At 40.8% G+C, this 25,933-nt stretch overlaps 1 protein-coding gene and 1 pseudogene across 2 annotated transcripts in view; one reads left to right on the top strand and one right to left on the bottom strand.

The window, feature by feature from the left end:
- Nucleotides 1-25,933, top strand: part of RNF220 (ring finger protein 220) — a 220,585-nt gene that overhangs the window by 16,911 nt on the left and 177,741 nt on the right. The window lies entirely within an intron of this gene.
- On the bottom strand, nucleotides 17,091-22,061 carry LOC106803781 (large ribosomal subunit protein eL31 pseudogene; annotated as a pseudogene).

Genomic DNA, 25,933 nt, shown 5'->3' with positions numbered 1-25,933 from the left:
TTACCATCAAGTCTATGACAGAGCTGGAATGGTGGCTTATGGCTAGTATAACTCTCAGGCTCTTGGTGACATTATATTGACTTTGGAATGTTGTGTCCATCTTTGATCATGGGAGGTGCCTCCTGGAGTCTGTATGGGGGTGACCCCTTAGCCTCAGTTATAAAATACTGGTACTGCAGAAAGAATAGTACAGCTTCATCTTAGGTGTTTCTTAGGGACATTGTGGGTAAAACTGTGGCAGAGTACATGAGGCATGATTCAGTTTCCATCTTGATAGAGAGTATGATGCACTCGTTAATTCATTTAATCATTCAACCAGTATTTACTGAGTACCTGCATTGTTCCAGGCACCATGTTAGGTGCTGGGGATACAATGATGAGCAAGATAGATCATGGTCCCTGCCTTACTGGACCGATTGCAGGATGTTATGAAAAGTGCTATAAGAGGGGAAGTATAAAATGCCACGGAATCAGAAGCAGGAACACCTAATCTTGTCTATGAGTCAGGGATAGCTTTTTGGAGCGAGTGATCTTTAAGCTGATATCTGAAAAGCAAGAAGGAGTTACTTATTCAAAGGGGCTGGGTGTGGTGGTTTGCTTTTCTGGACAAAGTATAGCATCTGAGAATGGAAGAAAGAACTCCAGAGCTGCCAAGAATTGCTTACGATAAAGTAAGAATAGAATTTCTCTCTGCCAGGGCCTGAGACCTGACTTTGGATCTCTGTAGTACTTCATCTTAGGCCAGGCATTCTTGAGAATGTCCATTTGGTGCTTATATGGTTCCAAGGCCCCACATCATATAGGGTCTTGCTTTTAAATTCACTTTCTAAAGATAAGTCACTATAAAATACTTTCTGATGACATATGATATCTTAAGACCCGTGAGCACCTGGAACCATGCTTGGTATGGAGAAGACACTCAGGAAATATTTTTTGAATGAAGGAGGACCGTTACCCTGCTGATGTCCTCAGTTAAGGAGGAGCTGATCTTCCTTCTTAGTTGAGAAAGATCAAGTGCCCTGGTCTTTTTACTGAAGTTCATATTCAGCTCTATACTTTGCCCTGCACAGAGACTTGATAGGTCTCAAGACCTAGAGTACTCTCTGGCTGTTAAACTAAGCCACAGAGCACCCACGATTCTTGGCAGGATTTCTTGGCAAAGTTTCCTATGGGAGGTGCATTGCTCAGGCTTGACTTTCGGGAGGGAGGTTAGGCATGTAGTGCCAAGACTATTGAAGAAGGAAAAAAAGAAGGCGAAGCAAACCAGCCTGGTTGTTCCAGCCTGGCACACGTAGGCCTACTAAAAACAGTTCCCTCCGGCTGGGGCCTCATGCTCTGCCCTCTCTGTTGTGGTTTTCCTTCCCCTGGCCCCTTATCGTCATCATCGCTCTACATCCACAGCATTTCCTGAGCTCCTGTGTGTAGAGCACTGTGCTCAGTGCTGTTTGCGGGAGAGTCAAAGGAGTCAGAGACGATACTTCCTCTTCTCGAGGGGCCATGGTTAAGGTGAGTAGTTAGGATGTATATATGAAAAAGAAACGATAATATAAAATAACAGATAATAAAGGCTCTGGGAGTTCAGGAGAAGGAGTAATTTCTAAGGCTGTGTTTCTCAAAATATGATCTAAGGACTGCTTGCTTCCCATCACTTGTGATAGTGGTGGAGGAGGGGCAGGTTGGCAGTGGGGTGGAGAATGTATTTATAATACAGATTCCAGGGCCCACACCAGACCTCAGGGAATGTGGCCTGGAAATCTGTATATTTAGCAAGCAGGTGATTCCTGTGCTCCTTAAAGTTTGTGAATCACTCATCTAGGGTAAGAGTCTCAGATAGAAGCTTTCACAGAGGAGTTTGGCCTTGGAGGAGGCGAGTTAGGATTAGGAGAGTAGAGAGGAAGAGGCTGGGATTCCACTAAGGAGCCCAGGAATGATAAGAGTGAAGACACTTGGTCTGCTAACAGTACCTTCTTCTCAGTCTCCTGTCGTGGGAGGATCTGTCCAACTACCTCTAGTTCCCCCCTTGGCCTTTGCTCCTCCTCGGGCTGTTTCCCTTTTCCTTCCTTGTTGCTGATCAGCTGAGTGTATATGCTCAGACCACCCCTTTCTCGGTGCAGTATTGTGATCATGAGGTGGCCCAGCGGAGGGCTTCGCGGTGCTTAGCCAGATGTGAGGGAAGCCAGTGCACACTTTGTGCTCCTTGGGCTCCGGCCAGCTTGTCTTTTCACTGCTATTATACTGCCCAGAAGGGGCTGCCAGCCTCCTCTCTCTTCTTCCCCAGCCTGTAAGCTTTCTTCTTATGCTAAAATGCTCGTTTGTAAAGATGTAAGGGTTGGAGGGTTAGAGGAATCTCTCTGTGGCAGAATTAGTCACCCACACCTGCAGACTGGCTCTCTGCTTCAATATTTAACCCTTCTGAGGACAGCTGCCAGAGGGTGGAGGTTAAATGAACCATGAAGAGGGGTGTGGTCCGAGTTCAGGTGGCTTCAGACGCTAGAGGATGCTCTCATCAGCTTTGCTGCCGGACTTGGGGGTGGTGTCCTTTTCCCAACATACTCCCCTTTTGTAAACACTCATCACATTGTGTTGTCATTATTTGCCTAATTATCCCTCCTCCATGGGCCTGTATCTGTCTCCTTGTGTGACTCCAGGTCACCTTCTCCTCAGGTAGCACGTGGTTTAATAAATATTTGTTGTGAGAATAAGTGAACCCAGGATCGCTATTTCCTCTGCCAAGCTGTGCTGAGCAATGCCAGCTGGCTCTACCCACTTTGACATAGTCTGAAGGACCACACAGGGTCCACCACAGGGGTGGGCACCTCCTGGCACATTTACAAGTAGGAAGTGATGACTAGAAATAGAGGCGTTGGGAACAGCTCAGTGGTAGGGCAGGAGCACAGAGCCAGACTCTCTGGCTTGTCATTCACTAGCTGTGTAACTTTGGGTAAGTCACTTCGTTTCTCTGAGCCCCAGCAACTCATATATAAAATGGGAGACGGTGAATAGTCCTTGCCCTGCCTTACAGGGTTGTTGAACAGAAAAGATAACACAGATGTGTTTTATAATCTAAAAATAACCATATAAATGCCCCCCCACACACCATAGATAATACACACACACACACACACACACACACACTATATATATATATCTATCCCCTTCCAAGAACTTCTGTCTAAAGAGCAGAAAGGCCTTAGGAGACTCACGTAGTTTATGAAATACCTGAGTGTTCAACCTAGAGGGAGCCCTCCCACATGCCGTTTCATCCTTGGAGTTGGGCTCTAGAAGAGTCTGCATTCCCTGACACTGGCTGCAGCATTATTTTCCCAGGTGGTTTGGGACAAAAGTTTTGTAGACTTTTGTGGATGTAAGTTGGCAGGCCACTTTCTGTACAGATCTGTGATATCTCAGCTGAAATTTTATTTTGCCAGATTCCCACTGAAAGGAATTTACCCTCTGCCTTTCTTCTCTGCAAAGTTCAGAGCGCCTTTATTTTTCAGTTTCCAGGGCCAGTGACTCTATTCCTGCTCTGTGGAGGGAAGTGTCTTGGCTCCAAGGCATAATGCCTCAGCCTAAGGAAAGATACGCAGAATCAAGATGAAGAGGGCTTTCTGCCCCAGAGACATTTCCTCGGCTGCAAGAATAGCCAGGCTCGACAGGCGGGCATGACAAGATGAAGAGGGCCATGTCCGACTTGGAAGGATTTGGAAGGGCTTGCCCTTAGGCGAGATCTTTAGATGGCAGAGCTAGACCAGGAGGATTGGAAACAGCAAGCATTTGAGAAAGCCTTTACTTGTGCGGTAAACTTCATTGTGTGATTATTTAATAGACCATTAACAAGCAGATTCATTAACAAGATCTTAATTAACAAGTTCCAGGGTTATTCCTCCAACTTCCCAGGGGAACTGTTCTCCTCTTGTTTAGTCCCCGAGACTTCCTATCCTCCTTAAACTAACAGCACCAGATGCATTTAAATTCAGCCTTTTTATTGCAAGTGAAACGACTGTGGGCAAAGGCAGGAGCTGAGCTACCACCTTCTGAGCGCTTTCTGTGTGTCAGGCGCTGTTCTGAGTGCTTTACAGGTAGTCGTTTATTTAATCCTCATAAAATTCCTACAAGATAAGTATTGTTATTATCTCCATTTTACAGCTGAGGAAACTGAGGCACAGAGTGTTTAAGCAATGTGCCCATGGCCACAAAAGCCAGAAATAGCAGAGATGTGATTCACACCCAGGTAATCTGGCTCCAGAATCAAGGGGAAGGAGGAAAACCCCACAGGAGAGAGGATATGGGTCAGATTCAGGAGACAATAAGAATAAGAATAAGACTATCTGCTCACTGTGTGCCTGACCCTGATCTCAGCACCTCACGTGTGTGTGTCAGGCTGCGTCCATACTCGGAGAAACTGTGGGAGTCTTTTGTAGTCAGGCAGCCCTTAGGCATCATCTGTTTTGGCCTACTCACAAGCCTTTGTCACCCTACCTACACTGTAAATTTCTTGAGATAGGGACTGTGTCTTATTCAGCTCTGTTCCCAGTACCCAATGCATTGCCTGGAACTCACTAGTTATGGGGAAAAAAAAAAAAAAACCAGTTTGTGAAACGTCCCTCTTGATGGGAGGGGGAAGGTGGTGTAGCACCTGCTAACTGCTACTGCTCTTCCTGGTGAGGTGCCTGCCTTCGGGATGCTCAGCACGTTATGGATATAGCAGTTCAAGAAGAGCTAACTCTGGGCCGGCCCCGTGGCTTAGCGGTTAAGTGCGTGTGCTCCGCTACTAGCTGCCCTGGGTTCGGATCCCGGGCGCACACCAACGAACCGCTTCTCCGGCCATGCTGAGGCCGCGTCCCACATATAGCAACTAGAAGGATGTGCAACTATGACATACAACTATCTCCTGGGGCTTTGGGGGAAAAAAGGAGGATTGGCAATAGATGTTAGCTCAGAGCCAGTCTTCCTCAGCAAAAAAAGAGGAGGATTAGCATGGATGTTAGCTCAGGGCTGATCTTCCTCACAAAAAAAAAAAAAAGAAGAGCTAACTCTGTGAGACAGGATAGATGCTTCTGGTCTTTCTATGCCTCAGTTTCCTCAGGGTCAAGTGGGACAAACACTAGTACCAATCTCCTAGGGTTGTTATAAGGATTAAGTGAGTTGTGTCAAATACAAATAAAATCCTAAGAACAGTGTGTGGCACAAAGTGAGCCTTCAATACGTGTTAGCTATAATCCCCATTACCAGGGCTTGGGCACAGATTTGAAGTCTCTTGAACCAGGCTCTTCCCCCAGCCCACTCTCGATTATGTCACAGGAACAGTGACTCCGGCGAGCCCTGATCTCTTATGAGTTTGTGCTGTTTGTGACAGGTCTTTCTATAGCCAAAAAAATTCCCAGTTGATGTAAAGGAGCTGACACCTATAATGTCTTTGCCTCTTGGCTCCAGTTCAGGGGGCCCTGGAATAAGGACGACTGGAGCTCCTCTGAGGGTCCCCCTTTTTAACTACCCTCAAAGGCAAAGAGTGGCAGTAACTGGAATTCCACACGATACTCCTACCTGGGGAAGGACAGTGAGCCATCAGGACTTTATTTGGGGATAAAGAGCTTGGTTAGGCTTGTTCTGGGCCTCTGCCTTGCCAGCCACTCAGACAACAAGCCTGTGGACTACTTACTCTTTGCCAGCTATGTTGGGGAGAGGATAACGAAGTGGCAGAATGCCAGAATCATCGGGAAACTTGAGCTAGGAAGGAACTGTTGCATGTTGCTTTATTTTTCTTATTTCTAATTTTTTTTGTATTTTCTGATTACTTACATGTGTTTCTCCCTTTATCCTAAGAAAAAAATTACTTTTTCCCTATTCAGATTCTCCTCCTGTTTGTACATTCTATACATACTCTTCTCAATCTCAACTTGAAGACTTACAAGAGTGCGGGTTTTCACTGGCTGCTTTTGCTCCCCCTCCAGTATCCACCCCGTGCCCCATCATCTTTAGTTAACGATAGATGCTCATAAACCTCCAAACTGGCCTCTCTCTTCCCAATAGCATCCTTAGGTTCTTTCTAAGTAGCTTGGCCATAATATCACTTTCTTTAGCAGCATTCTAACTTCTAAGAAGCTTAATAGGCAAGGAGATTGTGGGGTCTTTGACTTCTCTGAGCCTCAGCCCTAAGTGGTTTATTCTATTAAGCTGATTCTTGGTGGTGGATAGAGCTTTGCTGGATAAGAAGTTGGGGGTGGGGCTGGGGGGTTGCAGTTAGAGGAACAGGATACTTTCACTCCCTCTTCCCACCACTCCCACCCTCCAACCCATTCCTGCCCTAGGATTCTGTTTTTAGAGCTCCAGAATGGAGGGAGTGGTGCTGGAGCTAAAGAACTTTTCTTAGAGAACTTAAGAAGTTGGCTTGTTTTTGTCGGAGCTGCGCTTTGCTCCTCACCTCTGCCCTTCCTGCCCCTTTGTTCCTGCTCTTCAATCAGTCACTTTAAGGTTTTTCCTTTCTGTCCTTCCACCCCTAGTTTTGCCTCCACTCCAATTCTAGCTACAAAAAAAAAAGGAGTAATGAATAAAAATTATGAACTATTGATTCAAAGAGAGGAAATCCAGGTGTAGAATGTAGAAAAAAAATAACAGATTCAATTCTAATAAAGGAAACAAGGCAGAGTTCTTCTCCATGGTTTTTTCTTTAGCGTTATGCCACGATGAATTTATTCCTTCTGGAATTTTGACCCAGATTAAAGATTTTCAGGTTTCCCTATTAGCATTCTCTCTTGGTTCAGGAGGGCCAGCAGGTTGGGACAGCAGAGGAAGAGTGTCTGGTTTTTACTGAATCGTGTTGAGCTGCAGAGAAACTATAAGAGAAGTCTGTGAGCAGGAAAAATGAGATGGTTGGAGAAGTAAGGGAAGGGAGTCAAGAGTGTGAGTGTGGGAAAAAAGAAGTACAGGGCAATCTTTGCAGAGAAGGCAGGAAGAAAACCAAAAGGGACCAGAAAGCTAAAAGGAAGGGAAGAAAACTTGAAGATGGAGGCGGGAAGCCAACGGAAATTTGAAGCATTTCAAGGAATTATGGATAATTTGTTTGATGACATACTCATTGTTGATGAAGGTATGGGGCGACAGAGCCCTGTACACATGGTTGGTGGGAGCGTCAAGTGGTATGGTTTCTTTGGAGGGTAATTTGGCAGTATCTATCTATGAAAATTTTAAATGCAAATATCCTTTGATGGGATTCAACTATAGGGATTTTTCCTACATATATTTGATCAAGAACATAAAGATGTATGTACTTTATGGTGTTGTTAGTAATTTGAAAAAACAGAAGCAACCTAAAAGTACATTGATAGGGAATTGGTAAAATGAATTATGATATATATTCTATTCTATATAATAGAATACTATGTAGTGGTTTTATTTTATTTTATTTTATTTTTTTTTTAGATTTTTTATTTATTTATTTTTTCCCCCCAAAGCCCCAGTAGATAGCTGTGTGTCATAGCTGCACATCCTTCTAGTTGCTGTATGTGGGACGCGGCCTCAGCATGGCCGGAGAAGCAGCGCGTCGGTGCGCGCCCGGGATCCGAACCCGGGTCGCCAGCAGTGGAGCGCGCTCACTCAACCACCAAGCCACGGGGCCGGCCCTATGTAGTGGTTTTAAATGAGTTAGAGCCATATGTGCTTACGTGGAAAACAAGGTACAGAGAAGCATACGACCACTTTGTATAGAAAAGAAGATATATGCGTATATATCTTTATATATGCATATAAAACTTCTGGAGGGTTACAAAAGAAATTGTTAAGGTAGAGTCCTTTGGGGAGTATGACTAGTATGGAAAGTAGGAGTGATACTTTTTATTTTATGTTCTTCTGCAGTATTTGAAGAGTTAACATGTGCATGTACTATTTTTATAATTTAAAAAATCCATGGGGCCGGCCCCGTGGCTTAGCGGTTAAGTGCGCGCGCTCGGCTGCTGGTGGCCCGGGTTCGGGTCCCGGGCGCGCACCGACGCACCGCTTCTCCGGCCGTGCTGGGGCTGCGTCCCACATGCAGCGGCTGGAAGGATGTGCAGCTATGACATACAACTATCAACTGGGGCTTAGGGGGAAAAAAATAAATAAATAAAATTAAAAAAAAAATCCAGTTTATTATTTTGAAAAGATTGTTTGGAGGTGCTGGAACAGGAAAAGGACATAACGTAAAAACTAAGGAAATCTGAATAAAGTATAGACTTTAGTTGATAATAGGGTATCAATATTGGTTCATTAGTTATGACAAATGCACCATACTAGTAGATGTTAATAACAGGGAGTGAGGAATATGGGAATTCTCTGTACTATCCTTGCAATTTTTCTGTAAATCTAAAACTATCCTAAAATAATATTTTACAAAATATTTTAAAAATAATTTGGAAGACTATATTATGGGAAAGGGCCATAACCTCGCATTTAAAGATTGAGTCTTGGAGAGATGAACTGATAGAATTGAATGATTCCTCTAGGTCTAGAACCAATTACTAGTTGGTTCTGTTTCTTCAAAATGCCAAGTGGGATGGGATATATAGTCACAATTGCTGGGAAAGTGTTTGATTTTTTTGTTTGTTTCTTTATAAAGTTAGTGTTCCTCTGAATTAGTTTGTAAAAAGGTTAACTAATGGTTATTTCAATTTCACTATCCAAAAAATACAGACCGGTCTGGGAGCTATATAGTGAAGGGAGTTTAAAAATGAAAGAGACTTAAAGGTAGTCAAATTCTTGCTACTTTCTTCAAGTGAGCAAGATGGGGTGGACAGAGAGCAGATGTGAGGGGTAAGTGGAATCCCATTTAACCAGCTCTGTTTGTGGCCATTTCTATGAGACTTTTCCCTCCAGTTAGCACTACCACCAAATAGGAGCAGGCCAGAAGACTTCATCCCTACCATCCTCTCAGTGGGATCTCTTTCCTCCTCGTGCACTGTCAGGGCTGGTGGTGACCATTGGCTGAGTTCTTTGCAGCATTAGGGCCTAGAGAACACAGACCTGCAGTTGGTTCAATATGGTATGTGCTGATCTATCTTTCTGCCTCTGATAGTAAGAAATGGTTAAGAACAAATATAAGAAATTTTCCCTTTGAATTATATATGCTCCAGGCAGAGGAAGGCAGACTTGGTTTTACCTTCCCATCTCTAGGCCCTGTTCCCTATTGGCCCTGGCACTCAGTTCAGAAGAGAGATCTCTGCAGTATTGGATACAACTGAGGACTTCATCCTTCTTGGAATTCCCCCTCCTTTGGCTTCTGGGACATTATACTCCCATTGTTTTTCTCCTGCTGCTGCTTCTTTGTGCCCATAATACCCTGTGTTTCCCCGTATCACAGCACTTAAAATTTTTTTATTGTGATAGAGAGTGAGGTGTGTGTTGGTAAGAGGAGCAAGGTGCTATGTTACTCTGTAGAGGAATTTTAAAACAATCAACTAAAAATTGCTCTATTTTTTAATACCATCATGTGCTGGCAAATTTAAACAATGTCAGTTATAAAATATTTATTCTCAAAAATACCTTTTTTTTTCTTTTTTTAAATAGTGTGACTTCTTTTTTTTTTATAATTTTATTTATTTATTTATTTTTCCCCCAAAGCCCCAGTAGATAGTTGTATGTCATAGCTGTGCATCCTTCTAGTTGCTGTATGTGGGACGCGGCCCCAGCATGGCCGGAGAAGCAGTCTGTCGGTGTGCGCCCGGGATCTGAACCCAGGCCGCCAGCAGCAGAGCGCGTGCACTTAACCGCTAAGCCACGGGGCCGGCCCTCAAAAATATCTGTTGTTGGTCTAAGTTCTAATAAATTGTTATGGTTACTCTTGAGTTTTAATATTGTATATCTAAGTTTCAAGTTAGCACATTTATTATTATTTATTCTTGAATAAACATTGTATTCTGTAAGGAAGGATTGGGACAACTTCCAGTTACACTGTGGACTGACGTCTGCAGACTCTATTCACTTCTCGAGTAAGTGCCCAGCAGTTCAGAAGCACTTGAGCTCACTTAGGCTGCAGTTTTTATCTCCAGCTCCTGTGATATCGCATATTCCTGCTTGTGAACAGTAGATTCAAAATAATGAGAACACATTAATTGTAAAGGTGAAGAAACAACTTGAGTTGAGTTATTGAGTTATTTCAATTCTGCCATTCTGTGTGACCACTTGGAATTCTTATTTGTGTTTAAATTTTGAAACACTGAAACAAACTGTGAACTTCGGGGTGTGACATTTTTGTTTGATATGTGCAAATTTTAGTTCATCTAGTAAATTGTTTACTAAATTAGAGTATCTTTAAAAATAAAACATTCTTTTTAAATTGTTAATCACTTATGTTAAAACTAAAGAATTAATCAAGAAAATAATTATTATGACTGATTATGATATGATTATTTACTTGTCAGAAAAAAAATGATCCACTGTGTCAAATATGCCTGGTACGCCCCTAGAGATGATGTTTGCATTGAAATATGAATGAGGAGTGGGTGACAACCATGTAAGGGTTTGGGAGAACGGTGTCTTGGCACATTTGAGGAGCAAAGAGAAGGTCTGAGGTTGGGATGGTGTGAATTTAGGGAATGTGGCAGTGGGTGAAATGGAGAGAGGCCAGACCCCTGTGAATCTTTTAAACCAGAGAGTTTGGATTTTGTTCTAGGTGCAACAGGAAGCCACAGAGTGTTTTCAACAGGGAGAAGTACTATGTTGCAATTTATAATTTGAAATGATTACTCTGGCTGCTGCATGGATAAGAGATTGAAGTAAGGAGAGAGTTAGTAAAAGAAGACCATTGTAAAAAGGCCATTGCAGAAGTCACAGTGAGAGATGAGGAAGGAATAGTGTCATGTACTTTTTGAAATATCCACAATGCCTTTCCCATAGTAGATAATAAATACTAAATAAATACATTTATAAAATACTAAGTGCCTAAAAAAAAACCCCAAACTGCAGTAGAGCAGCTGCTGAACAACATGGTGTTGATGATCTTGGAGTTCAACAGATTGGGCTTTAGCTGCAGCTCTTGTGCTTATTAGCTGTGCTGCTTTGGGGAAGGTGGCTTAAACTCTCTGAGCCTCGGTCTCCTTGTCTTCAAAATGGGAATGAGCTGATGCACTTTTTTGTTTTATTGAACAAATTAAATGAGATACTGTGTTTCTAGCATGGTGCCTGATCCACCGGAGCCACTCGATAAATGGTGACTGTTTCAGTCAGCAGGACATGAGATAGTGGTCCGTGAAGCTTTGATGTGGTTACACCCATGGGGAACAGGCATCCGGTGTTCCCTAGGATGTCAGGAACATTTTGGACCTTTTCACGATTGAGATTCTGTCTCCTGAATCCAAACTTTTGCTGGCCTTTGAGTAAGTGGATTTTTGACTCTAAAAAAGAGGAAATATAAGAAGAGAGCTTTGGAAAGAGAAAGAGTTCGAGTATTCTCTCTCAGCTCAGTTCTTCCTCCTGATTTTAGAAGGAGTAAAACCTCCTGTGTCTTAGTTTCCAAGTTGAACAGTGAAGTCCTAAGGCATATGTTTCCTTCACATACAAAGTAGCTACTCCCCGAAGCAAGTTTCCAGGTTTTCTCTGCAAAAGCTCCACGGGGCACAGGGAGCTCTATCTAGTCTCTGTTCCTAGTTAAATGCCTTGATTAAGGATGCGATCATAGCTGTTCGGCTCTGTAAATCGTTTGACCCTCACCTAGAGCAGTCCCGGCCTCTGGGGCCCCAACAATGACCATTCTGAATCTGTGACGACGGGGTGGAGCTGGAGACAGCTTTTATTTTTCAGTGGGGAAATAGCTCCTTCTTTGGAGGTGATATATTTTTCTGTTTCTTAAGGTTTTCTTGCCAAGATGTGTATGTGTGTGTGAGTGAAAGAGAGAGAATAAAAAGAAAGAGGAAAAAAGGCCCAACAGTGTACAAAAACTGTTGGCACAAAGGCCAGGGGAGGGCCTTGCAGGGGAAGACAAGGAAGTGATTTGCCCAGTTTAAATCCCACTTGAACTGTGTGGTTTCTGAGTCCTGAACCTTTTGAGGTTCAAGTTGAGTGCACTTTCGACAATACGTGATTTTCTGGTTCGCATCAAAAAGGCTTTAAAAGACTTCGAAATCTTTTCCTTGGGACATCAAACAGTCCTCAACAAAGCGGGGTGCTGATGAGATGCGTGCAAATGACCAGATTAAATTCTCCCGTGAGGATTAGCTTCTCCTTAAGAAGCAGGCAAAGTTGGGAACACGGGAGACGTGGCTATGCCAAAACATCCTCACACCGGGGACCCCGGAGTGCCCTGGCGCCTGGTTACGCGTTTATCCGCAGTACCTCCCTGGCCTCGAGGCTGACCTTATTTCTTACAAAGATCACACAGCAGCACCCAGGGAATTAGAAACTGAAAACAAACTCTTCTGTATTCTCTATCTTGCCTAAGGCAACACTGATGTCCCCCAATAAAAGGTGTAAATTAACTTAGGAAAGATAGGTCATTCCTTTGAAAAATTGTCAGTTGTCTTGGTGTCTTAGAGCAGAATTTTGCTTATTGAACCAGCCTCAATCTTTAGAGAAATAAGGACTTAAATGCCCACTGCCTTGTGGTAAATGGACTAGCTGACTTTGGGATGTGTGTAGTTAACCAACCAATGCAGTAGAATTTCTGTTACCGGGTGAGCAGCTGAAGCTCAAGTCAGCTGGGTGGGTTGACTGCATGAGCACAGTTTCTGAGCTGAGCAACTAAAATATTAATGATTAACTTTAAGGAGGAGCAACTCTGAGGCCACTCTCCTGAAGAAACCATAATTAGCAATTGAAATATATTTAAAAAACTGTTCCAACCAGCAGCTTCTAAATAAGTAATTGTCATTGCTGATTGAACTCGTTTTATTTCTCTGTGTTTTTTTCTTATCTTTCTTTCCCCCTGCATAACTTACAACCCTGTAAATGCTCAGTAGCTGTTAATATGATTCTGTCAATACGTTTACCATGGTGACTTGGGCTGTATTTGGCGAGCATTTGAAGAAATCAGTCACTGGTTGGAGGGAGGAAAGACAAGCTGTCGATATCCAGGGAGAAATGCTAATAACCCTGGTGACAAATCGTCCTCTGGATTCTCCAAGGGTTAAGAAAAAGCACCTCTTAGACATGGGAACTCAGGGCTAAGTGGCAGTGACTTGTTAGGAAGCGCAGACATTAGCTGTCAGGGACCTGCAATGTCCTTTTCATTGTCTTACTTTGCACCTCTCAAAGCCACAGATGAGTTTGGGAGACAAATGGGCCTGGATTTGGATCCTGATTCCCCTGCTTTTTAACTGCGTGAGCTTGAGCAACCGCCAAACCTTCCATTTCTCGTCTGGGAGTTAGAGACTGTAATACCTAGCCTCATAAGGGCGTGGGAAAGGCCTTACACAAAGGCATTATTCCCTGCTTCTCAAACTCTTCTGGGAAGATACACAAATGATAGAAGAAAATAAACTTCTGGCCCCAGCACTCTAATGGTATATAGAAAGTATAACATATTTGGGAGTCTTGTATTATATTAAATTTTTTGGATTTTGCATTCTGCGTTTAATTTATCAAAATAAGGTTTAAATATGCTTATCATTAAGTAAAATTGGTGCTCTGTACGATTCATTAATTCATCACATATTTATTGAATGCCTACTATGTGCGAGGCAATTCATCAGGGATACAGCGGTGAATAAGATAGGTAGGGTCTGGGCTCCCAGTGAGCTTACAGCTGCATCAGCCAGGAAACCTAGAATTGGATATTTCTCAGGTCCCTTATGACCCATTTGAGGGAACACCAAACCCTAGACCAGAGAATCCTGGGGAGGACCTCCCACTGGCTTTCTGCCATGATTTTAATTGGAAAAAGACAGTGAAACATCTACATAGAAAGAACCATTAATATTTTGGCATATATCCTTCCAGATTCTTTTTTATGAGTAGATAGATAAGTTGACAAGTAGTTTTATGTAAGTAGGATCGTACTAACATGCTGGCCTGTGCCTTTCTTTTTCCCTTATTCCCTTGCTCCATGTCAATACATATAGATCTATATCACCACTCTTAATAACTACTTAGTATTCCATTGCAGGAATGTATCATATTTTATTTAACCAATCTGTGGTTGTCTAATTAGGTTGTTTCCAGCTTTTCAGTATTATAAACAACACTGCAGAGAACATCTTTGTAAATTTGTGGTTGTCAAGTGTCTCATCATTTTCTTAGGATATATTCCTAAAAGTAGAATTGTTGGATAAAAAGTATACATATTTAAATTTTTATGCTTATTGCCAGATTACCTATTTCTTTATGCTCTATGAACACATTATGATAAAACTTTTTAATCTTTGCCAATTTAATAGGCAAAAGCTGGTGTTTTGTTTATTTAATCTGCATTTCTTTAGTTACTAGTGAAGTTAAACATTTTTTAATGTTTACTGAGGTTAGTTTATCTTCTTTTTTGAATTGCCTATTTATGTCCTTTATCCATGGGTGTCCATCTTTCTCTTATTGATGTTAAGAGCTCCTTTTATAAGAAGGATATTAATCCTTTTTTATCTATAATATATTGTACATTTTTCCCCCTAGTTTATCTTTTCTTGATATATTAAGATGGCAGGGTTTTGTTATTGTTTATTTTACATACAGAATTTTTAAATTTTTAATGAGGCATTTTATTGTTCCTTTCCTTTTTAATTCCTGACTTTTGGCTTATCCTCAGAGAGGTGTAAGGCCACTCCTAATCAATCCTCAAAGCTATTTAAATGTACAGTAATTATCCCAAAGATAACAGTCCCCAACTTGGAAAAAGACTAAACCCAAGCTCCTGTGGATGTCCACTCAAAGGGAAGATAAGAGGCAGCCAGACCTGAGGGAGGAAGTCCATAGGGCTCCAAAGTAACCAATGAAGTTTACAACCTAATGGAAAAATACAGGCAGACAGTAATTGAAATAAAATGTGATGAGTAATGTCATAGGAGAAATGTACAGGACGCTATGGATGGTAACAAAGGGGAAACCTAACTGAGTCCAGGGTCTCAGAATATGCATCCTGGAAGAATAGATGTTCAAGTTGAGATTTTTAAGACTGAGTAGATGTTAGCTAGGTGAGGGGTGGGGAGATACATTTCGTGCAGGAAAATGGCAAATCCAAAGACCTACAGTCTAGAACTGTAAGTTGTGGTAGGCACTAGCCAAATGGGGCTATTTAAATTTAAGTTAATTAAAATTAAATAAGATTAAAATTTTATTTCCTCAGTCCCACTAGCTATAATTCAAGTGCTGACTACTCACATGTGACTGGTGGCTATTATAGTGGACAGCTCAGGTATGGAAGTTTTTTATCATTGCAGAAAGTTCTGTTGGACAGTTTCTCTGTAGAAAGAGCTTCATGTATTTAGGGAACTGAAAAGGGTTCGCTCCAGCAGGTACATAATGTGCAAGAGGGGAGCAGTGAAAGACGAAGAGGACATAGCAAAGAATGGAGGGACGTAGTCAAAGCTGACCCTGATATTGGGGCTGATGTTCTTAGCCTGTTACAGAGGATGCGGAGGGGAAACAGGGAAATCAACTTAAAATTTATTATACAACAACTCTTCAAGTAGGTATTATCTTCATTTTATAAATAATGCAGCCAAGACACAGAGAATTGAAGACATTTGACCAACACACAGCTAGTTAGCGGCAGAGCTGGGATTCAAAGCCAGACCTGTCTGGTGCCAAAAAACTGTGCTCTTTCCCTGTATGACTGCAACAGATGGCAGGAATTTCTACCGAATGATCTCTTCAATCAGGATGGAAAGGATTCTGACTTAGAATAGACTCCTTCTCAACTTGGTACTTCTTCTGTTGAGGGAGTATTAATTATGGCTGAGCTTAGGACCCAGCCTGGAAGTAAAAGAGAGAGTTTAGAGGCAGACCTTTCTTTGGAGCCTTAGGCCTCCTGTTCCCTGAATCGCAAAGAGAAACTCCTTCAGTTGCCGTAGAGAGCTTGCCATTAGCCAATTCAAGGGGGAGCTCTACCCAGGGGCTGACCCTCAGAACCAGGACTGCGTTGCCAGGGAGAGCAGCTGGCTTGAAGGACCCCATGTGAAACCTGTCAGGGGCACTCTTAGGTCTCAGACTATCTGACTTGATTCATCCCCTGACCTAGAACCTATTGTGGTGGCCACTTTGGAAAGAAAGAGTGCTGATCCCCAGTTACAGGGGGAAGTCCTTGCCCTAGTGCAATCCCATCTTGTCCGGCAGTTGAGAGAAGAGTATGTCAGGCCATGCCTGCCCTAGCCCTAAGCATCCATAGGGACTGAGGCTTTTAATTTGCTGTCACAGCTCCAGGCATTTTCTAAACCTGTGAAAGTCATGCCTGGAAGGGTGTTAAAGAGAACATTACCATCAGAATATGAATTCTGGATTAGTCTGTTTCCCTAAGTCCAATATCCAGTATTTTCTAGGGAGAATATGGTACCTTCACATTCTCTGAGCTGGTATGAATGAATGAAGGGAATGATAAAATGTGTGATTATCCAGAACAGGAATAATGAAGGATGCATATCAGAGGAAGTATAAGAGATACAGTCAAGGTGATAGATAAAAGTATTAGCCTTGGAGATGAGCAGAAATTCTAAGAAGAATGAAAGAAGAGAAATTTTTTAATTGATGGGGAGGAAGATGCTAGTGGCCTCTACCTTTAAAGTAGGAAGCAAGATACTTTGTGGAGGAAATGATGGATCTGGAAACTTTGTATGTGGAGAAGGTTTGTGATCTCCATTGAGCATAGTACAGAGAATACTAAAGACATGACAATAAGAGGAGTGAGCAGCATTTCATCATCCATTCATTCATTCATTCCACAAATTTATTGAGTACCTACTATATGCTATGAACCATTAGGTCATAAGAATCCCATGTAATCAAGACCCAGCTTCCTCCTTCAAGCAGCTTACAGTTGTGAAGAACACATATTTGTAAACAGCCAAATACATTACATTGAGGTAAGTATTTTAAGATGGATAAGTACATGATGTAGTTCACAGGAGTAGCACCCAAGCTAGAATTAGGCCAGGGAATCCTTTTTTTTCCCCTTCAGTTTTATAACTTTATTTGGCAATCAGCCTTTAGTTCTCACTCACATTGACTATCTGTGATGTTTGAAAGTGGTAACGGGTACATAGGTAACTGATGTGTAGAGCTTGTTTGGTGAATCTTCATCCTCATTACGTTTTCTGGACAACCATACATGAATGGATGCAGTCTGGGACATTGCTTATTCCTTTGGCCTAAACAGCTTTGTTGAGCCCAGTGTCAGTGCACACATCTGGAGTTCCTATCTCCTTCATGGCAAATTTCCGCATCTCTTTGAGTGCCCAAGGGGCACACTTCTTGAAGCCCACTGCATGAATGGGCATGTAAGTGTTGATAGTGTATTCTCTGGTCACTACCTCATTGATGGCAGAATGGTCCTCTTCTTCTTGCCACCCTTCTTGGTGGGAGCCCTTCTGCCAGACCCAGGTTGGAAAACAGGGAATCCTTAAAATACTGTCATTATATTAATGGAACCCAAAATTATAACTCCAAACATGACCTTGTCCTCCAAGCTGCACACTGGTATACACGGTTGGATGTCTAAAAGACATTTCAAGCATAATGTCTAAAAAAGAGTCTAAAAGAGAGCCCTTGATTCTCCTTCCCTCTTTAAAAACAAACGCAATTAAAAATAATCTCACTTCTTCACTAGTTTTTTCCATCTCAGGTAATGGCATCACCATTTACCCAGTTGCTTTGGCCAAAAAGTTAGGAATCATCCCTGTTTCCTCTCTCACCCTCACACCCAAGTACCCTCTTACTCTACTCTTGTGCCCAGGGAAAGTGAGACATCTCAAATTGGTGGTGGTTCAAATCACATTGAATTATTTAACAATTTTAAGACCTAGATTTATTATGATTCAGACCAAATATCTCTGCTGCTGAGCCTTATGCAGGTATATCTAGCTGCCTTCTAGACATTTGGACTTGGATGTTGTAAAGGCACTTCCAACTCCATAAGACCAAAAATGAACTTACTACCTTCTCCCACCAAACCCACTTCTCCCCCTGTATTATCTATTTTGATTTATCACGCTGATAGGTACTCAAACTAGACACTTAGGACCCCTCCAACACCTCACGCTTCATAGCTAATTACTTTCCATGGCCTAACAATTCTACTTATTAAATACCTCCCTCTGTCCTTCTTCTTTCTCCCTAGTTCATGCTCGCATGATATCTTACCAAACTATGCCAATAGGCTTTCAACATCCTCTGGCTGTAGTGTTATCTCTCTTCCAATTCATTCCATACACTGCTGGTAAGGATCTCTCTAAGAAGCAAACCTGTTCATATCCTTCTCCTACCTAATACTCGTTATTCCTGTCACAAGATATCCAAGACTTTTCAGCCTCCCTTTCCAGGCTCTTTTCTCACCATTCTCCTTCTCTTAGCTTCTATCTCAGTCAGACTAAATTAATTGCCATTTCCCTTGTTATGCTTTGTTCTCTCATACTTTTGTGAATTTGGACATACTGTTTTCCCTTACATAGAATTCTCTTTTTCCTGTATTGGCCAGGCAAATTCCAACCAATCCTTTATGTTTCAACTCACATATATCTCCTATGTGGAGCCTTTTCTTATTTTTTATTTTCAACAAAAATAGTTTTTCATTTATAAAGGTACACAAAACATATGTGTACAGTAAACAAATAATTATATGGTGAACACTCGTGAAACCACACACAGCTCAAGAAACAGAACATTTCCAGCATCCTAGAAGCAAGTCCCTTGTACACTTCTCCTTGATCACAGTCCATCCCTCTCTTACTTGGGTAATCAATATCTTGACTTTTCTGACCATTATTTTCCTACTTTTCTTTATAATTTTATCACCTATGTATGCATCTCTAAACAATATAGTTTAGTTTAGCATTTTTGGATATTTATATGGGTAAAATTATGTTTTCTGTACTGTTTGTGTCTTGCTGCTTCTGTTCATCCCTAAGTTTGTAAGATTCATCCATATTATTGCATGTAGCTAGAGTTCATTCATTTTTATTGCTGTGTAATTGTCCACTGTATGAATACACCCTGATTCATATATCTATTCTAATGGCGATACATATTTAGGTTATTTCCAAATTTTGGTTCTTATGAAAAATGCTACCATAGACATTTTAAAATATGTATGCTAGTGTACAGGGCATGAGTTTCTTTAGGGTAGAGATCCGGGAGTAGTATTGCCAGGTCCCAGGGTAAGTGGTTCTTCAACATGATTGGCTAAATTGTTTTCCAAATAGCTTCTACCAATTTGTTCTACTGGCCGCAGTGTATGAGAATTTTTGTTGCTTCACATTCTCACCAACACTTGGTATTTAGTTTTCCAGCTTTGAGGATATCCAATGAATTCTCAGCTGTATATTTTATATTTCCCTGGTTACTGATAAGGTAGAACACCTTTTCATATGTTTACAGCCATTGAATTTTCTCTTTTGTGAGGTATCTGTTTAGGGTTTGCTCATTTTTCTATTGGGTTGTCTCTTCCCTGATTTCTTCAAGTAGGCTTAGTATTTCTCCTTCTATTCAACCATTGCTCATTTTTTTTTTTTTTTGAGGAAGATTGGGCCTGAGTTAACATCTGCCACTCCTCCTCTTTTTGCTGAGGAAGACTGGCCCTGGGCTAACATCCATGCCCATCTTCCTCCACTTTATATGGGATGCCGCCACAGCATGGCCTGACAAGCGGTGCATCGGTGCGCGCCTGGGATCCGAACCGGCGAACCCCGGGCTGCAGCGGAGCATGCGCACTTAACCGCTTGCACCACCGGGCCGGCCCCAACAACTAGGTTTCTAATATCTGCTATTAATCTATTCTATATGATCTAACTGATCTCCTTATCTCTAAACTCAAGCCCTTTTATTCCATCTTCTTCATAGCTACCAGAGTTGTGTTTCTAAGACAAACCCTCTCCTTATAATTCCCAAGCCTAGAACCCTTCAGTGGCTCCCATGACCTCCTAAACAACACAGCATGTAAGGCCCTTCATCATCTGCCCTCTGCCTAATAGTCCTCAGCTCTTGCTGGAACCTCTCAGTCCCCTCCTTCCTCTTTATTTCTTGCTGGAACCTCTCAGTCCCCTCCTTCCTCTGTATTTACTGTAACCTCCATCTCTACCAACCTGCTAGCAGTTCTTTGAACAATAAAACTGTTTTATACCTGCCTTTGCCAAAGTTACCCTGTTTCTTCTCTTTGCCCTTAATTTGGAGAAAACCTACTTGTATTTTTTAAACTCAATTCACAGTTCACTTCCTCGGTGAAACCTTTCCAACTCTCCTTCTCATCCCTCATTAACCTCTCCATCTTTTGTGCTTCTACTAAACATGCTATTATTATTTCTAGCAGGGCACCTGTTTACTCTATTGTGTGTATTGGTTAATATATCTGCCTCTCCCATCAGGCTGTACATAAGCCCTCTGAAGGCTTGGGAAGCCCCTTGAAGGTAGGGAAATTTCTTATTCCTCTCTTTATTCTCAGGGCCTAGCACAGTGTCTGGCACAGAGCAGGCAGTGGTAAAGGGAAGAAATTGTTATTAATGTTATTACTATTATTGTCAGTACATGTCTGTTTTCCTTATTAGATTGTGAATTCCTTGAGGGCCTGGTACTTGTCTAATGAATGAATAACTTATGAAAACTTCCAAAAACAACAATTGCTTTAAAGCAGTATTTAGAGTAGGAATATAGAAGCCATGTGTATTAAATTTGCGGAGAAAGAAAACTGATTTACATCCATCTTATGAGGATGAAATGTTAGGCTCAAACTAATTCAAGGCAAAATTTTATAAGAACAAATGTAAAAGTTTATGCTTGGGTTAAAAATTTAAGCTGTAAAAGTAAAAGTGAGAAAAGCCTAACTTGTCAGTTCATGTGGTAAAGGAGCTCAAATCTGTTACCTGATGTTGTCCTTCACTGAAAAAATTAAGTTTTTGCAGTAGATTGTAATTTGTACGTGAGTGTGACTGCAAAGATGAAAATCTAAGGATCACAGTGCTAGGAGATTATCCTTTGGTTAGTACCTGTGCTTGCTATCTGAAGAGCTTGTCACTGTTACACTGAAATCTTGTATATGGTCCAGCCGAGACTTTCTTTGCTCAAGAAGAGTGCCTGTTCCTTGGAGTAACCATTCTGAAACTGTTTTCAACTCGTTACAATGGATGAAGTTCACATGCATGGTACTCTGTCATAGACAGACTTGCAGTGAAGTATAACTTCTGGTCCACTACCTCCGCCTCCTCCTCTTTGTCTCCCCGTCAAGAAAGCATATCATAATGGAAGTGAGCAATAGTGACATTATTTATTATAGTGCTAACCTTGATCTGCTCCAAGCTATATTTTCTAAAAACTCAATTGTTTCTCTAAACTTCAACACTTTAATTATTGGTGGTAAGAAATTACTATATTCCTCACAATTGACATCTTGGTTGAGAACCAAGATATGTACAGTGGTATATTTGTAGAAAGGAGAGAGATTTTGGAGTTGCACCAATTGTGATCCATACTGCAGTTCAGTTACTGCCGTGTGATCCTGAGCTAGTTGCTTAATGTCTCTGACTTTCATCTGAAAAATGGGCTACTATATAAATTGCTGTCAGGACTATAAATAATTATGTAAAACACCCAGAAGAGTGCCTACCTCCTAAATATCTTTCAAATCTGTATATAGGCGCCAGCCCAGTGACATAGCGGTTAAGTTCGCACACTGTGTTTTGGCAGTCTGGGGTTTGCGGGTTCAGATCCCAGGCTGGGACCTACGCACAGCTTATCAAGCCATGCTGTGGCAGGCGTCCCACGTATAAAGTAGAGGAAGATGGGCACAGATGTTAGCCCAGGGCCAATCTTCCTCAGCAAAAAAAGGAGGATCGGCAATGGATGTTAGCTCAGGGCTAATCTTCCTCATCAAAACAAAGAGAAAAATCTGTAAACGTATCTCTCCCTGCCCCCCCCACTCCGGCTGCACCCCTGTTTTAAGCCACTAACAGCTATGTTCTGGCTTACTGCATCCGCCTTCTAACTGGTCTTTTACCCCCAGTCTTGTTGCCCTGTTTTGTTCAGAGCAAAGGATCTTCTGAAAGGCTGACTTGAACCCTTAACAGGTGTGTCCCTGGTATGGAGACGGATATGTAGCTGCCATTTATTGAGTACCTATCACGTGATGGGGGCTGGTTTAGCGTTTTATGCATTATCTCATTTAATCCTCACAGTAAGCCTGTGAAGTAGGTATCATTATTCACCATTTAAAAACTGGAGGTTGGAGAGATTGAGTGACTTGCCCACGGCCATTCTGCTAGGAAGTGAGGCGCTCTGTGTGTGTCCAGGTTTATCTTGTTGCAAAGTCTATGCTCTGTTCCTGTATTGTGCTGCCTCTGCATCAGGTTATCAGAGCCTGGTGCTGTTAAACATCCTAATCCTATCACTAACTCCCTGATTCTGGGGTTACCGTACCATCTCCTAATAATTTGACTTTGCACGTCACTTGGCTGCAGGGAGATGATGGTAGATGCAAATATCTGGTTGTATATTAATAAACTGACGCTCTGGTTTTATACTTTAGTTTTTTATGACTTAGTGAACATGCATAAGCCCCCCGGGTTCTCTCAACTCTGACAGGATTGAGTTTCTGAACTAGCAAGGCTGAGGGCCAGATTCTAGACTTTGATAAATTTGCCAAGAAAAATACCACCTGGTCAGAGTCTTCTGGCAGCCAGCCTGCTGCTTCAAGCTACAACTTTCTGATGCCTACAATTAACCTTGATGACATTGATGAAAAATCTTTTATTTGGTTTGAAAACTGACTGCTTTTATGGACTTTTAGATAGTAACAGAGATGAAGACTCTGTCTACACTTGGTTTCCTAAGACTTAGGCTATCCTTTGTGAATGGCTGGTCATTTCTTAATATTTCCTCAAGTATTCAATCAACAAACATGTTATGAGCCTTATAGCAAGGGGAATACAAAGACGTTTAGTATTTTAAAATACTTACAGTGTAATTGGGAGCATTAGACATGAAAAAAGAAACGACCAACTATTAAAAATACCAGATCACAGTACTTTCACATACTAAGCATTCTATGAATCCAATGTGTTTGAAGAGAACGTTTGATATAATATGTGCCTGGAGCTTATTTTGGAGCTGAATAAATACTTGTTGAATGATTATTGAATGTTGATCTCCCAGATACCACTCTCTCATAGTCGATTTCCAGTCCATATCTCAGCTCTGACCTCTCTAAGAAGCTGCAGACTTATGATTTCCGGCTACTCACTGGATAGCTCCACCTCAATGAGTGACGCATCGGCATCTCAGTCACAACGTATCAAAATTGATTTTATTAACTTTCCATTTTGGAAACCTCAGGGTTAAGGGTGTGGAGTCTGGGATGTTGGTTTGAATCGCAGCTCCTGTACTTAATGGCTGAATCACCTTGGGAAAGTCTCTTAACTCTTTTTTCCTTGTGTGAGAGAATAGAAGGTTGTTCTTAGGATGAGATAATGGAGGCAACGCATTGAACAGAGTACTTTCACATAGTAATCATTAAATGTTAGCTATTGTCATAATTTCCCCCAAACATCCTATTTTCCTTATTTGGTAATTATGCCATTATCTGCTCCAACCCTCTCCTTCACCCTGTTTCATCTAATTAGTTACCAAAAACTGTGTTCTTCCTTTTTATTATCTTTCAGATTATGATTCATTCAACATACACTTATTCAACATCTGCTGAATCCTAACACGTTGCTAGGCACCGAAGACACAGAGATGAATAGTTACCAGTCTCTGTGTTTATGGAGGCCGTTACATACACAGTTGCATCCTTCCTATGGTCCACATGATGGAAATGCACAAAGTGTGTTAAAAAGAGCCTGGAAGAGATTCCCCTTCCTCCTTTCAAAACCAATGCCCTTGCTTAAGCCTGCATCACCTTTTACTATAGATATTGCAGGAGGTTTTTTTTCTTCTTCTTTTTATTGAATTTGAAAATGTAAGGTAAAACAAAAATACATGCTCATTGTAAAAAAAGAATAAATTACAGAATAATTACAAACTAAAAGTCTCTTTTACTCCACTTCTTTAATCTTGCTCCCCATCGCAAAGGTAAATACTATTTACAGTTTAGTATGTACCCTTCCAGACCTTTTCCTATTTATACATGTGTACATTTATGTACATAAAAATATAGTTTTTTACACAAATGGGATCATACCATGAACATACTTCTTGCTTTTTTCACTTAATATATCTTTAAAATTTTTCCTTGTCAATACATAATAAAAGTACATTATTCTTTTGACCTCTAAATGCTATTCCATATTTTGTAACTATCATAATTTATTTAGTTATTTCCCTAGTGAAAACCTTTTAGTTGCTTTTCTAGTTTTTGACTATTAGGAGCAATGCTGCAGTGAACTTTTTGCACATATGTTTTTATGGACATATGCAATTATTTTTGCAAGTAAGTTTCTAGTAGTGGGAGTGCTGGGTTAAAAGATGTCAGAATTTAAATTTTTGTTAGAGTGTACTCAATTACCTTCCATAAAGACTGTATCCATTTACACTCCCATCCAACAGTGAATGAGAATGCTCATTTCCTCACATCTCACCAACACTGGATATCATCAGTCCTTCAATTTTTGCAAATCTAATGAGTACAAAAAAGCTACATTAATCTTTTATAGATTTGTATTTCTGTGGTTACCAGTAAATTTGAGCATGCTTTAATATATTTATTGATCATTTGTATTTCTCCTGTGAATTCCCTGTCTGTATTATTTGCCTATTTCTCTGTTAGATTGTTGTCTTTTTCTTATTGATTTGAAGGCTTTCATCATTACATTATGGTATTAATTCTGTCTCTGTTATATATGTTACAAATATTTTTTCCGGAGTCTATTGCTTGTCTTTATTTACATTGTCTTACATCATACAAAAGGTTTTCTTATGTAGTAAAATCTGTCAGTCTTTTCTATTATGGCTTCTGGGGTTTGTGTTTTGCTTAGAAGGCTATTCCTACTCCCAGAAGATTCTATATATATATATTTTTTTTTCTTTCAACATTTTCATAGTTTTATTGTCCAAGTTATATCTTTAATACCATTAAAATTAATTTTTATCAATAGTGTGAATTAGGATTATAACTAGTTTCTTTCCTAAGATGATTTCCAGTTGTCCCAACACGATTAATTAAACAGTCTACCTTTTTCCTACTGATTTAAAATGCCAGATTGTACATGGGTCTCCTTCTGGATTCCATTCTGCTCCCTTGATTTTTTTGGTCCATTTTTGTGCCAACACCTTGCTGTTTCAATTATGGTAGCATTATAGGATGTTTTTATACTGTATGGGACCCAAAATTGCATATTCTACCATTTATTATCTTTCTTTTTTCTTTGTCACATTGTTTTTCTTTCTCATAATTTTCTTGACTGCTTTTGTACATTTCCTCTCCCAGGTGAACTTTAGAATAAATTTGCCCTGTTCCATAAAATATCCTATCAGTATTTTGATTGGAATTTCATTAAATTTCTAGTTTAATTTGAGTCTCATCCAAGAACTTGATGTATTGTTTATTTATTTTTGTCTTGTCTTAATGTCTTCCAATAAAGTTTACAGTTTCTTCATATAAATCTTGGACACATTGATGAGTTCAGTCACATGTATGTTACAATTTGCTTGCTATTATAAACAAGATATTTTCCATTACATTTTTCTATTTGCTTATATTGGTGTATAGGAAAAGGAATGATTATTGGTGATCTTTTATCAAGCTTTTACTAAAATCTAATATTAGTTTTGAATTTTTACAGTTAATTCTTAGATTTTCTAGGTTGAGAATTAAATCACTTGTAAATTGTGACAGTTTTATGTTTGCTTA

This window comes from Ceratotherium simum, chromosome 22, assembly GCF_057802395.1.
Source record: "Ceratotherium simum simum isolate JZ-2026a chromosome 22, ASM5780239v1, whole genome shotgun sequence".
NCBI classification, from domain to species: domain Eukaryota; kingdom Metazoa; phylum Chordata; class Mammalia; order Perissodactyla; family Rhinocerotidae; genus Ceratotherium; species Ceratotherium simum.
Note: the sequence above shows the minus strand (reverse complement) of the source record. Positions and strands in the feature narration are given on the sequence as shown.